This window comes from Octopus bimaculoides, chromosome 3 (genome assembly GCF_046866305.1).
Source record: "Octopus bimaculoides isolate indiv1 chromosome 3, ASM4686630v1, whole genome shotgun sequence".
In the NCBI taxonomy this organism is placed as follows: domain Eukaryota; kingdom Metazoa; phylum Mollusca; class Cephalopoda; order Octopoda; family Octopodidae; genus Octopus; species Octopus bimaculoides.
In genome coordinates this window covers 167,877,045-167,898,060 of record NC_142930.1, presented here as the reverse complement: position 1 = coordinate 167,898,060, position 21,016 = coordinate 167,877,045, and the positions used below count along the sequence as shown (strand labels likewise).

The window sequence follows — 21,016 nt, the reverse complement described above, 5'->3', positions numbered from 1 at the left end:
TCATAACAGCAATGAACTGATGCAGTTACAAAAAACAATCCACTTTAGATATTACTAGCTCCTCGTCATTGGTATAGAGTACACATTTTCGTTCTGGTACTTTAAAAATATTAAAACTACTTTATTTTCCCAAGTGAATGAGATGCCCATTATTTCGTTGTGTGGGTAACAGACAAACATTTTCTATGCCCTCGCTTTTCTTCACGTGATTGCCACTACTTCCATTGCCGCTGCCGCAGCATGGTATTGGAACGTTGTCAATATGGTAGTGGTTGTAGCTGCCTTCACCGTGAGGCGGACCCATCTGTTTGCTAAATCCGCAACATTTTCACCATGACAAACACATACGCACACAAACATATATTTAAAACGTCTTTCGCTGTAATGTTTCCTCATCACTTTTGGCATTTGTTATTCATTATTGATCCTCTTTAAAAATGAAGCTGTATCCTTTAATTTGCTGCTGTTCTATACACAACCGAGAAGGTAGCTTGCAGAACAGTCGTTATTTTAATCACCTGAAGAGACATCTAAATCGACGGATACTCCCAAACCAGTTGTGAAGTACACCACCCATGAGGGATTGATGCTAGATGGTTCGAAACAATTGTATTGATTAATAAGCATTCTAGTATCTTCCATCTCTCTCATTAATCAAATACCCAACGAAAATTGTAGTGAACGTGCTTTACCAGTAAGCTACCAAATGTATATCAGGTGATTTATTATCCACTACATATATATATATATACATATACATATATATATATATATATATATATATATATATATATAAATTGTAAATCCAAAAAATAACAACAAAACTACAAAGGATTCCGCGGTACACGTGTTTCAAGCTTTACATGTGTATAATATAATATGTGTATAATTTACAATGTAAAGCTATCGTCAGTCGCAAAATTATTTCTCTCCCAGGAAATTATACCACCTCGGCGTTGAAGTAGGAAGAAAGGTGTGATGTAAGAGGTGAAGATCCTTTCGGTATTCTGTATAGTACTATACCTCGTATAATTCTCCACCCAGACATAATCTCTCCGGTCCTCCGAAAACCTTCCATACCTTGCTACGATTCAGTGTGTAGTATATATATATATACATATATATACACACATATATATACACACCCACACACACACACACACTACTCTTCCGTTCTTTTTCAGCCTTTAAATTACCATTTTCCTCTCAGCTGTTAATGCTTCCAACCTGATGATGCCATCATTAGGATCCATATTTCTCAATAAAGAAATTTAAATGTGAAAATTTAAAAAGCAGCTTTATTGTTTCGTACAGAACCATATCTCCATGAAATTTCCCAGCGAATATAAGAGATACTTTGTTGTTTGACAGAATAAATATCGTGTTTTTTTTTAATTGTTCGGTGACATTGAATATTCTGTAGTCTTCATAGGAATAGGCAAGAACAATGAGAAGCACTGTAGTAGTAGTAGTAGTAGTAGTAGTAGTAGTAGTAGTAGTAGTAGTAAGCAGAAGAACAGAAACAGACAAAAACAGCAAGAGCAAGAGCAAGAGAAACAAAAAAAAAAGTGATGTAAGAACTAAAGACAGCAAGACTAATGTAATTTTATAGCAGAAAAAAACCCCGAAACTAGTCGAAATATATCAAAGCAAATTGTTATCTCGACACACAGTAATGAAGCAACAATATCAAAACCTTTTTGTCTTGTGTAAGTTTCTATATCGACCGAAATAATCTATTGTATAAATCGTTTTTTTCTACTAACGTACAAGGGAAGGGGCGACGTATGTAAACAGATAAGAAATAGTATACACTACATAGGATTTGTACATATGCATACCAATTAAAAAAAGTAAAGTAACGTTTTTTGACATTAATCTGTCTGTGATATCTTTAGTTTCAATCTTATACAAGCAAACGATTTAGCAAAGCCTACATAACATAAAACAAAAATGTTTAAATAACGGGAGAAGAGGCGATCAAACGTAAATAGGTTGCGATTAGAAAACAATAAAGCAAGTGATAAAATTTAAATATAAAACGTGGCGTTCAGATGACAAATGATTACGTAATGGAATGCCAAGAGGGTGAGAAAGTTTAGATGGAAATAGATTGTCAAATATATGCAGATACATATATATACATTATATATATATATATATATATATATAAGATTGATTGGTGTTATTTGTTGAATACAAGTAAAGATACGATATTTAATCCACAATGATCGCAGTCAGCAAACGAAAACAACACATGTAAACAAGAATACTCTAAGGCAATGGTGGAATTATTCTCAGTCTTTCGGTAAACATACCAGGAACCAATAAATCTTGATCTCATTCTAAATAACAGAACTCAAAAGCAATGCAAATAGCATGAACGTCTCAACAGCGCCGAAATTATTGGTTAAAATCTATACGATGTCTGAAGATGTTACTGTTGTTATATGATAGGAAATTAGCAACAGAAGACTAACAACTCGGGCAAATAATATTAGACAAATCATGTGAAAATGAACTTCAAGGGAGATGAGATTCTTTCTCGCTCTCCTCCCCCTCTCTCTCTCTCTGTTTTCCTCTTGAAATTATTGGCAATTATGGCAGTAGCACAACAGAACGTATTTTACGAAAGGAATTTAAAACTGTCGATGAAATAATAAACCAATTCATTTTCCATGCAATTGTAAGAAGAGAAAGTCTTTAGAATGTAAGTAAATATCTCCACAATGCGAAAAAGTACATGAAAAAAACAAAAAAAAAACAAAACAAAGGGGAAAATGATATTACCAGATATAAACAAAGAAAACGAAAATATTTGAAGAAGAACATAAATATTTTTACGATATATATCGTTAAGGATGATAAATAAGTTGCAGTATGAGAGTTGAAATTGGAAACTTTAACAAAAGCTTTAAGTTTGGAGTGAACAGATTGGTAAATAAATATTCTTAATTATAAGGAATCGTGCGAAAGAAATCTCTCCCAGAAACATTTCATATATGAATAAATAATTCGGATATACAGATAAAATATATTCACTATGATTATTAGAAATAGAGGAATATTTGGACAAGATTTAACGACACGTAAGGTTGTTTTTCTCAGCACATTCGACACAATAGAAATGCTTGATGCTGTAACAGATTCTAAACACACCGTAAGACTGCAGTATATCCGCTTTCATATAAAAACAAAATGAGGAGAAGAGAATATCGTGTCTAAGAATTTAAAAAATGGAACAAAACGGAAATAATTTGTCTATTATCATTAAACTCTAAGAACTGCTATAGATATTTTCAAAATTGCAAAATTCTACCAGCAGAGCATTGAACATATGTTAAATATAAATACACACTTATCGTTAACAAAAATGTTGGAAGAACAATTAATTTAAGTGTCTCCTAATCGATTATAGAACATCTTTTTAATAGAATTCCGCCATTTTGTATGTTTGAAGCACTCATGATAAATAAAGTACAGCCAAGTAGAATGTTTCTGTCAATAAGCCACAAAAACGAAGTAAATCATGAGAAGAGTGAGAGGTGGGAGTTAGATATATTCAAAAGAAGACGTTTGTCTGCTGAATGTCAATCGAATATGCTTCATTAGAGAGCAACTCAAAACATATAATGAACTTAAACTAATGAACCAAATTAGTTCGGTTTGGTTATTAACTTCATTCACTCAACAAAACCCCATCACCTGAAACCTCATTCAGTCCTCGTCTGGAAATGCAGTGAGGTCGAGAACAATGACAGTTTCCAAACAAAACCTGAAAGAAAGAATTACTAATCAACGCGTCCTCAATGACTTAGGGTCGTTCACCATCCCACCATCATAATTGAAACCATTCATGAATAAAGGAGAATGCGAATTCGTTCCATGGAGCACATTTATTACAACCGGTCTCATATCAAAGCCAAAGCACACATTTTAGACAGAACATTTCAAATAAAGGATGACAGTGATGTGTATAAACAAAGACTTCGAATATGCTGCAGGCATATTCAGACCCGTAAAAAATGCCATTCATTTGTATTTTATCTGCTACAGAGGAGGAAATAATCACACTGAAGTGCACACGTGCAATAGCGTGGTTAGTGCGCGCAGTGAGCTGGTGCAGTACATTTGCACCTATTTGTCTACAGCAAGAAGTTTTCTTCATGACAAAATGTAGTAACTGGTTTCGAATATGTCTCAAGAATCGTTCAAGGCTATCCTTGAATATTTCACTGGAAATCCTCTGTTACTATTCCAACATTTAGGATATAAACAAACAGACAATCAGGTACTGGGTATGTGAGCATGGCAAAGATGATACGATATAATCTTCAACTCTTTCAATACACCTTTTGTTGTTTTCCTTTTCTCATTCATATTTTTTGGTTATCTACAACATACTATTCTGTTTGACCTTTCACAGAATATTTTTCTATGTTATAATCACAAAAGCAAAACATATGTATATTATTTTTTTACGACAATCCTATATTAAACTTTTAATTGAAATGAGAAATAAATGGCATAAACATATGTGTATCATACTAAATGTATGCACAAGGTAGACATGCAAGCTACGGTGGTGCGATTGGATTTAAGCAAATATATTTAAAAGATTAACTCTCGGAAAAAAATATAAAAAGGTATCAAACGCTTCAAGAGTGTTTATGCATTTAGTTGGCACGCTAGTGCCTGTTTTGAATTAATGCTTTTTCAACTCCGTTCACCGAATTTTATATATATATTTTTTTTTTTTTAATATTTCCTTCGAATTATTACTTTTAAAATAAGGATCAATACTTTGAAACTTTGCTCCTGCTACTGACAACAGGTAAAAGAATCGACTTGTGTTTCTGTTAAGTGTAAATTGGAAAAAATGACGTAACTCCTGAGTCTCAGAATCGTGAATTTGTATGTATGGCAGTGGCGATAGAAAAGCTGAAAAAAGTAGAGTTTGTTAATTTGTAAGTTAGGAACTTCATGAAAAGTAGTGTTATGTAATTCTGGTGGAAATAAAGAGATATGTATGTGCGGCAGTGAGAGAGAGAGTTACAAATTTCCGTATCCCAACATGTTAGTTATTGTCATGGTATCCATGCTTTCTGAGTGGAATAGAAGAGATGGAAACCGCGAGAAAAATTGTCCTCTGGATGGTGTTCGTAATTTTGAGGTCTAGCCTTATCCTCTGTGTCACTGGTTCTACACGACAATTACGCTAAGTGTGCATTCGTCAAGACTGAACCCAACGATTCTGATGTTAAATTAATCGACTAAGCATCTGATCGAAAATGACGGATAATCTAAAATTTATGAAGTAGTTTGAAAAACATCGATAATCTACTTATAATGGTGTATAACCATTTGCCTTTTAGAATGGCGTCCAGAGACGCTTAAATATAAATAACTTTTCTCTTCCCTGTAAAATCAATGGTTAACTTAATTCATCGCCTGATTTAACAAGTCCTCTTTCGCTTCGATGAGTTTAGCAGTGCCCACTCGGTTGTCCGTATCCGTGCTAATTCTCTGGTCTGTGAATAAAGTCCTCCTTTCCTCCCACCAGCCACGAGAGACCTAATATCGGCCTACGTATTGTCATTATAAGAAAACAGTTTTAAAAAACAGCGTTGATTCCAAGATATATCTGATCGTCGAATGTCAAGTAATTATCTTGAAAAATGCTATATATTGCAGCAACCACTCGAGACTTGATTATTGTATTACCGCCTAAAATAGTAGCAATATGACATCTTGGTTATCAACGAATCTATCAATGACAATATCGTTCATATTTAAAATATGACTACATTTAATAACATGGTCATTAATTTGTAATTCGCTCAAACCCGTATGGCAAATTTACATCGAATAGAAACGGAAAGAATTCCTACATTTGATATTTAGAAAAGAAATGCATCCAAAATTATATAAACCAACATCGACCAATCAAAAACATTCCAACCGTGACTGTCTCATATATTCAGGAATGATCATTCGGATAATGAATATTTGTCCATGAATGCATTATTCCAGTTTTCATTTCCGCTATTCAGAATAAAAAAGGGTTCCATGATCCTTTACCCTGCCGCGGGGAAGTTCTTACCTTCTTTCATATACTTACTAGAGACCTGGCACCTAAGGTTGCTGGTGGAAGGATGCTAAAACGAAACAGTATCAATTCATATGTTAGCATGTGATTATAAGGACTTTTGGTGGCTCCGTCATATATCAAGAGTTATTATCCTCGTATCAAATCTAAGCAACAGAAATTCAGGTTAATATCATTCTAAAGGTGATTATGGCATCCCTTATATTTTCCAGGCGGTCCTTAGGCCACATCAGCACTGGTTCAATCGGTGATGTGAGGCTAAAATTGTGCCAATGATATTCATCGCTTGTTTGGTAGATCTAGGGCTACAATGTTCCATTTACCTTTCGGTTTAAGGCAGGATTTGGGAAAGATTTGTCTGCTACTTCTTGCATGTGGAGCTAACCAGAAATAGACTTTGTTTCAAGTTCGGTTCAGGATTCGGGCTGAAGCTTTGTTTTTGGTGTGGTTAAGAATTCCTGCCGTTATCGTCTTTCGTTAAGAATAGAAGCTACTTCATTGGTTGACATTCAGCATCTCTCTCGAGGTCAAAGCAACTCATTGATAACACCTTATGGAAACATATATAATTAAAATACAATCAGTCGGTTTGGCTGTCCCATTCGAAATCGAAAGAGATTTTATATGGTTATGATGATGTGGTCACAGAAGTGTGACGAGAGAACACTAGCCGAAATACGATTAACGTAAAATAAAGCTGAAGCAAATTAACAGCAAATACATAGTGCGCGTGTTTTTATTGGCTAAACTGGCAACATGACCATCCCCAAACACAACTATATATATATATGTATATTTGTGCGTGTGTGTGTGTGTGTGTGTGTGTGTGTGTGTGTGTGTGTGTGTGTGTGTCAATTTAAACATGAACAAGCAAGGAAAACCACGAAAAAACAACACGAGGACGTGGAATAAGTATAATGTTATTGGACGCTCAGGAAAGGAAAGAAAAGAAAGAGGCCTTAACGTTTCGATCGGAGATCTTCGTCAGAAATATAGGAAAAGTCCAAAGAAGAGAAGACGGAGAAAGAAAATCGCCAACGATGCACACGCGGTCACATATTGGAATTATATATATATGAGGCATGCATATGTGTTTGTAAAATTTCACTAATCTAACAGTTGGTCAGTAGAGAAGAAAATACATTCTCGTCTAAAATACTATCCATAAAGTTGTCGCTATGATGAACTAAAACCTAAATCTACTAAACGCGGTGCTCCAGTGTAGGCGCAGTAAAGCATTATATGCATAAAAGTACCAGGGAATAAATAATGAACAGCATTTCAGGAGAAAGCTGCTTAATCGGGCGAATGAAATTATTGTCCCAAAATATAGTCGGACCAAAATTATATTTCGATTAAAAATGAAAATTAATCTACGCTAATGATTTTGTAATGAAAATGTAAATCTGGTATTGTTTGAAAGTAATCCCATGTTTTGTTAATTAGTCTACTTCCAAGTGCAGTAGACAAATTTTCTATTTGAATTGATTAAAGTCATTTCTTAGAGCGGACAGAATTTTAATTAAAGAATTAATCAGTTTTGAAATATTTTTGGTCTATAAAGAGCAAAATGTTTCAAAATTGACTGAGAAGTAATCCTCTGCAGAAAAGAATACTTTATCCAAAAATCTTATCAATTAAGAATGAGTTGCAAAAAAAAATATCAGAAGTTTATCTTTACGATTCTATAAAGTTACAACCGTGTATCTTCTGTTATATTCACATATCTGAGCGTACAAATATACATATATATATATGCTTAAATATCGGTGGCTTTATGAAGATTACGAACACACACACACACATATACATATATATATATACATATACATATACATACATATATATATATATATATATATATATCTGTCTTTGGTTTTTTGTTTTGTTTTTTTTTTTGTATATATAAAATACCAAATGGGTCAAGAACGCAAAACCTCCAGATAGACGATACAAAGAAAACAAGGACGGGTCATTCGGAGTTTTCTTTTCTTAATCGAGTTCCAGATTATCTTTGCAATTTCGTCTGGTTATACTCGAGGTTGCTCAAAACTGACTAGCCCCAAGGAAAAACTAAGCTAAGAGCTTTAGATTCCTTGGAAGAATGCAGCGAAGGTATGCGAAAACAAGGACGGAAAAAAACGGAGAATGTTACACAAATACAAATAACAGAACATAACAACAGGCGGTACTCTATGTTCAAAAGATGGAACGACTCAACACGGCTATTCAAGAGAAAAGACCTAATCGGCAGCATGTAGTTCTTCTGCTGTACGACAATGCCCGCCCTCATATCGCCAATATAACCAAGGAAGCCATTGAAACGCATGGCTGGGACGTGCTGCCACACCTGCAATACTCTGCTGATTTGGCACCAGCATATTTCCACCTCTTTCGATCTCTTTCAAATGCTATGCACGGAGTTTCATTAAATACTAATGCAGAATTGAGAGCTTGGTTGGAACAATTTTTCGAGTCGAAATCGGGTGATTTCTACCAACGAGGTATTGAAAATCTTGTTGAACGTTGGGAAGAAGTTGTAAACAACACGGGCGAATACATTATTCATTAATTATTTGTTATTTTTTATTAGACCTATTAAATTTAAATTTAAAAAACGGTGGGAACTTATTTGCCAACCCAATATATATTTTAAATTTAAAAAAGACGGTGGGAATTTAGTTGCCAACCCAACATATGCAGGATAATGCACCATGTCAAAGTGCTAAAATAGTTAAGGAAGTGTTTGAGCTGAAAACATTATAGTGATGTGTTGGCCAGCTCAGAGCTGTGGCCTTAATTCCTTTCAAAATGTATGGAAGATACTTGGCGATGAAATCGGAGAATGTTACGATTTTGCGAATGTTACGATTTTGTGGAAATTTCGTCATAACAATGTGAGAAATTGGTGAAATCCTTTGAACGGAGATGTGCTGAGGTCATTGAAAATAAAAGAATGTACACATCTTAATATATTCATGTGGATTGTAAGCATTTCTGGCAAAATTTTAATTTCTTGAATGTTACGTCATGCATTTTCTAATATTTTTCACAAACATTTCTTTTTCTATCATAAATTATTTACTTATTAATCACTTGCAACAAAATCAATTGTAAATAATGAACTCAATTTAAAGTATAGAGTAAAAATCTCATTCAGAAAAATGACGTAGAAATGTAAATATCCTTATTTTCGTTCACTTATTTGGGCCGCTATTGTATATATAACACATATAAAATAATAATTTCGCCTCCAAGAACAAAGGAAAAATTCAAGAATGCTGGTTTTTACATAAAATATACATATACCCAAGTATATAAAATGCAAACAATTACCTTCTTCTGTTCAAATTTCTACTGCCTCAAACAAATTCTCATTTCATCGCTCAAGCAAACGTCATACAGCATGTTCATTTTTAATCCACCGTTCTTGTATAATCGTTCCTTATCTGTAATCGACCATAAAAATTTTTGAATGAGATCTTGGTTTAACACAAAATACATATATATTTCAACAAAGCCATATCGCAGTTTTTATCATTGCTTACAAATGAATGTGTTTATAAAGTCGATTTTCCAATGTTAGTTCAGTTACCCCAATGACTTATTTAGGTTCCTCTTTGGTGTTTGTTTAATTCTAGTGGTGTATGTTATCGACTTTGCCACACGGTTAACATCTGTTTCTCTTGACAATTCTCTTTTGCATTTAGCTTTCCAACAGTATATTCTGTACTTTGCACACTTCCATTCACGCAATTTTTTTGTATGCGTATAGATCGTTCTCTCTTTCTTTCTCTATCCCTCTCTCATACCCACACATACAAGCACATACATACATATATATACATACATCTGTATACACACTCACACGTGAGTGTGTGTGTTAAAACTCATGTTAATAGCAATGTAGCTATTCCGGTTTGGATATTATGTTCATAACGCAACACGAGTAGAGGAATAAGTCTTTGCTGCGGACACTGCGTGTCGTAAAGATAAGCGTTGTGAATTAAACCACACTACTGAATATATATATATAAATAAGTGTGCAAGTGTGTGTGTCTGTCTTTGTGTGTATATGCGTGTGAGCGTTTCAAAACTAATTGCATGTATAAATATGGGTGTCGTATTTAAAGCGTGAACCGAAACGCAAATCAGTTCCTCGTGGGACTCAAAACTATTTCTGTAATAGGAAACTCAAGTCGACCACTAAAATATTTACGTATTTGTTCGCAAGCAATCATTACTAGCAACTTATTTTTCAAATTAACCGGATCTTCACGATCTAGAGAGGTGTCGAGACTGCAAACAGCAGTCATTATATATTAACAAGGGTAAAGGTTGCTTTGATTGAACTTGTATCTTCTACTACCGACCTAGACAGACAGACACCTTTCAGCTATTTAATGATTGTATATGTAGTTAAATTTAGGTTCTGTAATTTCAGCATTTATCACAACGTGATTCAAATTCTAATGATCTCTTTTAAGTTTTTAAACTCCTAGCTATACATAGAATAATTACTAACTGAAGCTAGTGTTAGCTCCAAGACATGGTCTCCATTCACTAACTCGCCTTACAGTTTGCTACTTCAGCTGTATAATTAGTGTTTTCTTTAATATTTTATTTATGAATATAAATATTACAGTCTTCCTCTTTAACCCTCTATCTCTCTCTTTATCTCCCTCTCACTCTCTCTCTCTCATACACACACACACATCGCGCGCGCGAACACACTCAAGAAGTAATGCATATAAATGCATAGGCAACGACAAAACCCCATTGGCAACATGTTTCACACACGTCAATCTTCCATGTATACATAAGCCATATCGTTGAAGTGGCTGGATCGGTCCGTTTCAGGAACATCCAAAGACAAATGACGAACACTGGAAACACTCAGTCATTAAGTATAACGGGGTAGCTATGGCTGCATTTTCGTTTACCTAACGTTAGCTACGTCACTGCTGATATATAACAATAACATCAGCCACATGCAAGCATATATATTTATTACTATTAGTCCCTCCTTGAGCTCGCGAACACGCGAACACGCGAACACGCACACACACACACACACAAACACACACACACAAACACACACACGCGAACACGCACACGCACACGCACACACACACACGCACACGCACGCACGCACGCACACACAGTAAAACTTTTAAAGATTAAAACAATATTAATATGGAATATTTAATAGCACGAAGAATGACAATATGTTCAATCAAAGAAAGTAATTAATCAATATTGAATTAAATATAAGGCAGCGAGCAGGCAGATTCGTTAGCACGTCTTTATGTTCTGAGTTCAAATTCCGCCGAGGTCGGCTTTACCGTTCATCCTTTCGGGGTGGATAAACTGTGTACCAGTTCCGTACTGAGGTCGATCTACTCGACTGCTCCCCTCCCCCAAAATTTCGGGCCTTGTACCTAAAGTAATCAAGCAGTACTGAATTAAATAGGAACCCTGGTCACGCACATATAAGATGTTATTGTCTTCAAATTTAAGACTGTTTTGGAAAATGGCATCTTTTACAGCATCTTACTAAAATATCCCATTGTATACAACGGTAAAATAATTCCAATGTACTTTCTCCTAATATTTTGAATTTTTAAAGGGCAAAGAGATCTCAATTATAAGTTGTGTTTATTTTCTACCTTTTTGCTCATTTCAGTCATTGCAATGCGACCATGCGGGTCGCAGCTTGAAGAATTATTTAACCGAATTAATCAATCCCAGTACTTATTTTCTTAAATCTTTGTACATATTCTATAATTTTCTTTTGTCGAACCGCTATGTTACGGAAGAAGACGTAAACAAACCAACACCGGTTGTCAAGCGGTGTGGGAAATGCCAGCACAAAGCACATGCACATAGATATAAGTGTAAGTGTGGCCGGCCTCAGGCTAAAGTAGAAGACACTCAATATGCCACAAAGTAGAAATGAACCCCGAGACCACATGGTTGGGAAGCAAACTTCTTACCATACAACCACGCCCGTGTCTATAGCCATGCCTCAACAAATATTCTAACATTGATTATTGTTACTGACCTAGTTTATCAGACAACTATAAATAATATAGGATGCCTGTCATAACCAGCATAAAAGAAAACCAGTGGCAGTACTTTTGGAATTCATGGATAAGTTTCGAATGCTTAAAAGTATTACATTAGTAAAACAAATATTTTTAGAATATGATTTTATGATGCATAGTTCTATCATAGGTTTATTATCAAAATATACTTTGTTATTCGATTTTTATGAATTTTTCTGGTACGCAAAGAACAATTTTTAGATTTCACTGTATTGAGTTTCACAATATACAGGAAAGTGCACAAGATTTAGTAGAGAGCATTGATGTCTATGGAACCAAAACCTGGACTATGAATATCAGGATGACCTTAATGGTACTAACAACAGACAGGTAGGTTATGTTCAAAATATCAACGGGAGCAGAGGGCCGAAATTAAGACCTATGGAGACACCTCAAATTTCTACACCTGTTGCAAAAAGTAGGGTAGGTTTACACGAAGTCAGATTGTTGCACCCCAAGAGAGGACGAAGTCTATCCAGATTCATTGATGTTATTTACAGAACATTCCCAATTAAGGATCACCCCATGCTTAGTCGGAACTTGGATTCTTGTGGTGCAGAGAAATGCACTTCCGTCGCAGCCGTTTCAACGGAGTGTTAACTGGGGTTTGCTTTGGTGACTTGTGTCAACGACCCTCATATACATACACAGACGCACGTTACACACACAAAACTCACTGGTATATGTGTGTGTGTGTGTGTATGAGTATGTATATGTGTGAGTGTGTATGTGCCTGTATGTGTGCTTGTGTGTATATGTGTGCTTGTGTGTTTGTGTGTACGCTTGTGTGTATGTGTGCGCGTCTGTGTGTGTGTGTGTGTGTGTATGTGTGTGTGTGTGAATAAAGTTTAGTACGGAATCGCCCTTAATTCTAATTTATCATTCCCAGATATACATTCACTACACGTGAAGAAATTTAGGGTTTATAGAAACATCTTTTTGCTTCGACTAAAGGAACAGGTAAACATTAGTAATTTTATCGGAACCTTTTTTATGGGGAGAAGTTTACTTTCATGTGCGCCAATTAACATCTTTTTAGATATTATTCAATGAATATTTCATATCAATTGCACTGTCTGCATTTTACATGAATTCCGATAGAAGAGTAATTGTCTGTCTAATCTTCTGATTCTCAGCCAAGAATTATGTTTTACTCTTTGGAGCAAGCATTTTATCGTTATTAATTCTGGATTTCTGCAACATTCATTATTCTATATACCCGTTTGCTATATTTCTGCTATTACTCTCAAATTACTCTCAGCTGATTTGCATACCTGTCGATGTATTTCTTTGATTATGTGATCATTGAATGAGAAACATATCACTTAACTGATGAAAAGTCATAAATTCCAAATGAGTGATAGTAACATTTACGTTAATCGAAGTTTAGACCTATGTGCGATGTGTCCTTAATCGATGTACGATGGGGAGTGATCCAAATAAAGGCTTCACCAGGAATTGATGTATTACTCCGCAGAATCCCAGACCACTCCAAGTAGTAGCAATTATAACCAATTACTTCTTTAGACAACCGACAAATTTGTGAGAAGAGTGAATGCACATTTATTGCTTTATTGTTCTGGAATGATTGAGAATAATGATGTTTCGCTTGAATAAACTTGTTTAAATGCAGGTTTTAACAGCAATTATGGTAATGGATGGTAGCATAAAAAGCTTAGCCAAAATCTCAAATCCTATATAAGCACACAAAATACACACGAACATACTACTATGCACAGAGCATTGTGCTTGGTTGTGCAGGGAAAGCTCTTCCAATAAAATCAGCTGCCTCTGCTGCAATACTACTGATGCTGATAAAGAAGGGCAGAAGGAGTGAAGTTTGAATAAGTGTCGGCTTCAATACAAATGCTACTGAATGACAGTCAAACGCCTTTTTGAACATAATACATTTGAAATTGTGTGATATATAACTAGAAACACTGCAGAGTCAAAAACGACAGGTTTTTATTGAGGATAATAGTGAAATAATCCCGATTAGAAAAAAAAAAACGTCAAACAATATTAAAGAGAGAAAAATTAAGAACATTGATATGTTCAATAAAGAATCTAAGATAACAAATTTAAACCAAACTGGAACATATCTGTGAATCAATGAACTTGTAAACATTCCAAACATACACCTGAAAATTCAAGAGAAAGGCGACGCGAACTTACTCCAGAACATGCGAATACACACACACATACAGAGGAGAATATTTGGCCTTATATATTTATTTTACATGGCTTTGACTAATGAATATATGATCAGACAAATGTCTCCCAAGTTAGTGTAGAGTTGAAATAACTAGAGAGACAAAATTTAGTTAGACATAGATAACGATTTCAGGGAATTAAATTAGAATCAGCTACGCCTAAGAGTAGATAAACCTGGAACACAGTGAAATAAATGATAAAAATGAGGAAATAATATGACATAAGATTCAGTTTAACATTAGATGCTAGGCGTAAATAAATTAGATATTAAATGTAGCATGGATATAATTAATTTGAAGGGGAAAAATCACTTTTCCTTAAATACAAGGAATTCATCAATTGCAAACACAGAAGTACCTTCACTGAAAAAGAAAGGCAACAGAATTAAGATGAAATTAAAACTGGCTTCTAGGATAGAGTGGAATAAAGATGAAGAGGGAAGCCACACAGTAGCCATTGTCATTGAAACCACAAGAGAATCAGATTATAAGGCAACAACAGCAGTTAAAGAATATAAAAAAAGCAAATGAATCTAGCACCAAATCTATGAAACCAGTAGAATGAGACAGCTGACCTTATCCTCCCTTGTTACCCAGTCCTTACACATCTCCCGTATATTCTGAAGCTATCCCTGTGTGGCAATATATCGACAATTGAAAAGGAAAAATAATATAAAACAAACTTTTCAATGACTGTTTCGAATCACCTTTGTGTATACCGATCCTACTGACTAGAGAAATGATTAAATCTAGCCAGCTAACAGTCGTAACAACCTACACAAACTACACTAATAAACAACTCTACACTTACAAACATCTCAATTCATTTCAATAAACATTAATAGAAAGAAAGTGGAGAAAATGTTAAGATAGAATGTATCGAAATTGAAATAAAGTCGATGTGAGCAACGAATTATTTTTTAAATATCGGTGATGACTGGAGCATTAGCAAGGAGCAAAAGTAAATAATAATCCTTAGCCAGATTCACAACGTTGCACGAAGACCGAAAGATATCTTCTCTGCGCAGAAAATGCATTCAATGCCAGATATTTCTAATTTTTACACAAACGAAGTATTGCATTCACCAATTCACCAATTTTCATAAGAGAGATGTTGTGTACTTCTTTCCCAAATGCACCTTTTCCAAAATGGACACTGTCAAAGCTATAGAACTCACAATTGCTATGAAGCTATCTCAAAATACACAAAACGCGGATAACAAGCGTGATGGTTCTAGGTAACAAGTGAGTAAAGTGGTACAAGGATGGTAGGGGGAGGAGACTGCAACGAATTCTCCGAACACTTTAAGACAGACGAAAAATAATAATCCGTTTTAATATGGAGAGAAAGCCCAAGAATTTGTAGGTGAAGAAGCGTTATTCGATATTTTCCCACCAGTACTTGTTTCATCCTTTATTTACTCCTAAAGACATAAGGTAATGTTATCTCGTCAAGATTTGAACTCAGAATATACCGAACACGAGCACATGATACAATGCAGCTTTTGCAGCTCTAAAACAATTTTAAGAATACGCCACTCCACGAATGTTCAATAATTCTACATCCGATGAAGAAATTCTATATCTATAATAAAGTTTAGTCGCAAAGACGGAAATTGATATTCTGTTCAATGTATGGTCATCTCCTGAGCAAGGGTTACACAAGTATCTTCTTACATTGACATCAATGCAAACATTTGCCCTCTTTTCAGTAATACACCAGCTTGACAAATTGAAAGCAAATCAGTTTCTGAAACTCTAATACCCTTGCTTGTCCTGGCCTGGCTTCCTGTTGGTTGCTACGACAGTGTTCCAGTTGATCCACTCAATTGAACAGCTTGCCCATGGAATTAATTTGGTCGAACACACCACAGACACGTGTGCCCTTAACGTAGTTCTCCAGGAGATTCATAAAGAATAGGAAAAGGCTACCCGTTTGAATTACAGGTACTTTAGAGGATTAAAGCAACGTGAAATAAATTGTCTTCCACGAGGAAAGTGCGCCACCGGGAATCGAACTCCCAATATCGAGAACCAAATGCTCTAACTTCTAAGCCACGTGCTTTGGTATAATTCAGAAATAACACAAACAATAGATTAAACAATAAAAATAACAAAAGTTACCCACTAACCCTGACCTCAATGGCCACTTGAATGTCCATCTACTACAGGATATTCTCCTCCTTTGTATTACTAAATATCCTCAAGGCAAATGAGTCTATGTGTCTGTCTCTGATCATGCACAGCGGCTATGGCAGGAGGATACACCACCTAAAAGCTGGATCCCTTTTATCCAAAGGATGTAGAAGTGCAGGCGCTCTAATCTGATCAGACTGGAACTGAAGAAATGTACGATGGACACATTGTAAATTATAACGAGGGCGCACACAATCAATACGTTTTGCTGGACATCCATGGAGAGCTTCCTCTCAGGCTATTTCTAGGTGAAGCAAACGATTTTGCTAGCCACAATTCTGCTGTACCTGAAGTTCTTTAACAGAAACAAACCCCACGTAAACTTACCCTGTTCTTTTGAATTCTTTTAACTTCATAAACAACCCTTCACTTAGCAGCTCTATAAAATTCTATTTCCCCTTCCAGACATGTTACTCTACATCAGACTCTTAAATAACGATAAAAAAATGTTCGTCTTTTTTCTTACTTTCGTTCCATACGAAACTCCAGAGAGGTCCATATGATTGATGAGACATCCATCCGAACATTGTGAGTTGACTCCTGGACATTATATCGATATTCTTCAATTATCCTTTCTCCAATTCATTATTCACACTCTGCACCTTATTAGTGATTCTGCCGTTATGTTGACTGCCAGCGCAAAACTTAATTTAGATATTAACATCTTCATTCAACAAAAATATTCTTTACTGAGGCCTATACTGTTAATTTGAACACTGTCTGGTATACATATATATCAAAGACGTTAATACTCTCTTTGACTGCTGTATCCATTCCACCTTTATTTTATTCATATTTCATCTCAAATCACATTCACTATAACGAATATTATATTAATGTTGCACCAAAAAAATGCAGTTGACTTTTGCACTTATCATTAACGTCCTCGGTTTGTTAAGTATAATTGACAAAGAGATCAGAGCGATTACAGATAAGATTGACATCTTGAAAGATTCCTCTTCTAACCAGTACAACTACCAATCTCTCCTCCCCAGACGATAACTCTACTTTCCTATGTTTCATGACACCATCTTGCAAGACATTTAGCCCACACCCAAACAACTTAAATAATTCTACACAACGTCTGATCGGTGCATATGGAATTGGGTGATATCCCTGTCTACAACTATCTATGCGCTGTGCAAATACTTCATTCTCTTTCTCCAATCATTTAAAACTTGTTTCCCTATCATTAATTCCTTTGCTTTGTTTTTGTCTCGTGGGCCTTTCTGTCCGACATTTATTAAATGTTAGTATATCACGTCTGTATTATTCATATTAGAGGTTTCCTTAGAAGTCACTATCACATAATTGGTCATCAATTTAAGGTAATGATTTCCTTCAATTAGTCTTTCACTATCAGTCAGTTGTTTTTTCCTTCCTTTAGTTAACCCCTGCTGCATTCCCTTTGAAATACACACATTGAACCGCATTATGTTCTAATTCTTTCAACCAAAAGACGTAGAGAAAGTGAAGCAGTTCTCCATTTTCTTGAGTTATTTCAATTGCTTTTGAATATTTGCGGTATAAGTTTCTTCTATATTTATACGTATTATCATTGCGACTGTTATTCTTTCTGAAATTTCTCCATAGAACAGATTCTTTCTTCAGTCTTCGGTTTTTCATAATCATTTCTTTGAATTTCCCCACGAATATCAAATGAAGGCTACTGGATTCTTTGAAAAGAAAGCGTTTATGCTCATATTCTGTTTTTCCTGCCAACTTTCAGATTTTAGCATCGCTGTCTCTTTTAGCTCTTGATTCGTTGTTTCACTTTCTTTGTCATTTCTCTATTACGTTCGTTCTAATCTACCTTTCGAATCCTTTGTTACTTTACCCAGATATTACTGATCCATATTATTTATGTCGAAGGCTACAAATCCTCGCATACAATGAAGAGTGTTTTTTTTTATGAAACTTTCTTATATAAACTGGAAAGTGGACAGAACAGAGCAAACAGAATATTGTGATCGATGATTACAAGACGGGAAGTTTGTTGCAAGTGAGGTAGCAAGTAGATTTGATATCAAAGTCAGGTAAAAGCTGTAAAAAGAATACGATAATGACTTGAAGTATGAACTTGTCAAATCCTAAAGTAATGGACTTGACTGAGTCATGATTTTACGAAATATTATTCGGATTGGGAAACTGTGGTGTAGTGTTTAAGTATAAAAAACAGGGTCGCTATAGCTTAGTGATGGAGTGGGTGTAGTACAGAAAATTTGTTTACGTGGATGAGCCAGAATTATTCAACAATTCCGTGTTTCAGTAAAGACAGACACAAACAACATAGAAGATATTTGTTGCGTGGGTTCTGTAGATTTTTTAACCATCTTATTCAGATCCCCAGTTTAGAACCACGGCCAAAATATTCCATCATATAAGGCAAAGCAACACGAATTTGACTTTGGCACCGTAAAAGTCACTAACACCAATGTGAACATCCTTAGAACAACTCGATCGTACGCTGTAGAAAGCACTGGCAGTTTATTTGTGAATTTAAGTAGTTGTACAGAAGGTTCTGGAAGAATTACGAAGCGTTATAAAAGCTGGGACATTGAACTCCCCTGGTACTACAATACTCCGTTGGTAAATATTGTCATAAGATGTTCTCACGCTCACTACTTATTCTCTCTTTAATAACTGTGAACAATTTCCATTTACATAACATATTTATGCTATGAAGACGTTCACTTATCACATTCGCTTCACTATGAGTGTTGCTTTGTTAAAATAATTGTTGCATATGTGTAAATACGAATCTTTCATGTAATAAAACAATAGGGAAAATTATTTAAAATATTTGTGTGTTCATCTGCAACTCTACTCGCATCCTCTCTGCTATTATATACAAATTGTGATGAAATAAGATTAAACAAATTTTTGTCGAATAGCAGACATTTTAAAGTTCAACACTAAACGAGTGCTAGTCTGAATATATATACATTTTTTAATTATATGATGTACCCAATGATGTTTCATTTCTTAAATCCAGAATCTGTGTTATTGAACCGATTCAGATCAAGCTACAAACAACAACGAAAACGAAAACTAAAAAAAACAAGTATTTCAAAAACAAAAGCAGCAATACATGTTTTTTTCAAATGTTGTCAAAAGGTAGTGGTAGTAGTAGTAGTAGTAGTAGTAGTAGCAGCAACAGCAGCAGCAGCGATAGTAATAATAATAGCCTTAAGTATTTGGGAATACGATACAATTAAAAACAAGGAATGAAAGGAATTATTTCAGAAGAGTACTTCAGAAGGATCAAGTTCTGACAGACATCTCAATTAAATTCTAGAAATATTGCAAAGTTAATGAGTTGAGGTATTGTGAGGTATGTGGCCGCTCATCTGAAATGCAGCAAACAGGAACTTCAAGGGCAGAAGGCTTTACATAAAAGGACGGATGTGGACAAACTGTATATGAAACGTAAAAAAGGAGGAAGGAGATCGATCCGTGTGAAGGATTGCATGAATATGGAAGTGAAGGGTCTCACTTAGTATCGTGATGAAAGCACTGAAGAATTGCTAGCATGAAGCAGAAGGAGGCGAAGACACTTGGAATTGGTTGGAAAAGGGAATTCTCATTAAAGAGGCTGGTGGCAGCTTAGGATCGAACCCTGTGGACAAATTGTGCAAAATATAGGACAGGAGTCAATGTATCTCCATTGTGCCCTGAACGAGAAGAATCAGTAAGTTGCATAGAAAGTGAATATTCCAAACTCCCACAGAGAAACAGTAGAAATGTTGGAGATATGATTGCAAAGGTGAACCACTAGCAAATGTGTATGAAGTATGGACTTCCATCGGAACACAACTGGTATTAACATGGACCTAGAACAAGAGACTGAGAATGATGAGGTTAAACTTCTTTGAGACATTCCTATGGAAATGAATCTTGTCCTAGAGAACAACATTAACAAGTGATGTAAGAGCACTGATAGCACTAAAGAACATAATATTGACTTAAAACAATGCAGCCTGTACATTGATTTACATGAATATTCTTTCTGATCATCATATCGCGGCAAAAGCATTTGGAAAGCTCAGAAAATATACAAAATAGCTCATTGAAACCGAAAAAATATGGCGTCGCAGGACGGTTCCAATACCAATGATTATTGAAGCACAATGAATGATAAAAAACAAATGAAATGAATATTATTTAAGAGTGAATCCTGGCTTACCATTCATGCAAGAATTGGAAAGTATTATTTTAAATGGTACGTCACACGTACTGAGGAGTGCCTTGTCGCTGTGATTTTTCTTTCTTTTTACCCCTTTATTTTCTTTTAGGTTTTGACGAAGGTTAACACCAACAGAGGTATATTTCAAAGAGATAGCCTATCAACCTTGCTGATACAATACCAGGTAGTGGTTCCCATAGCTTCT

The 21,016-nt window shown here is 35.1% G+C and overlaps 1 long non-coding RNA gene across 1 annotated transcript in view; it reads right to left on the bottom strand.

Annotated features, from left to right (window-relative positions):
• Positions 1-8,072: 8,072 nt before the first annotated feature.
• The window catches only part of LOC128247254 (uncharacterized), a 54,456-nt gene continuing 41,512 nt past the window's right edge, over positions 8,073-21,016 (bottom strand). Inside the window, exons 3-4 of the long non-coding RNA XR_008263606.2 lie at positions 9,446-9,558; positions 8,073-9,042 (exon numbers count right to left, since the gene is read on the bottom strand). This is a non-coding gene — a long non-coding RNA (uncharacterized LOC128247254). The remainder of the gene's footprint in view (positions 9,043-9,445; positions 9,559-21,016) is intronic.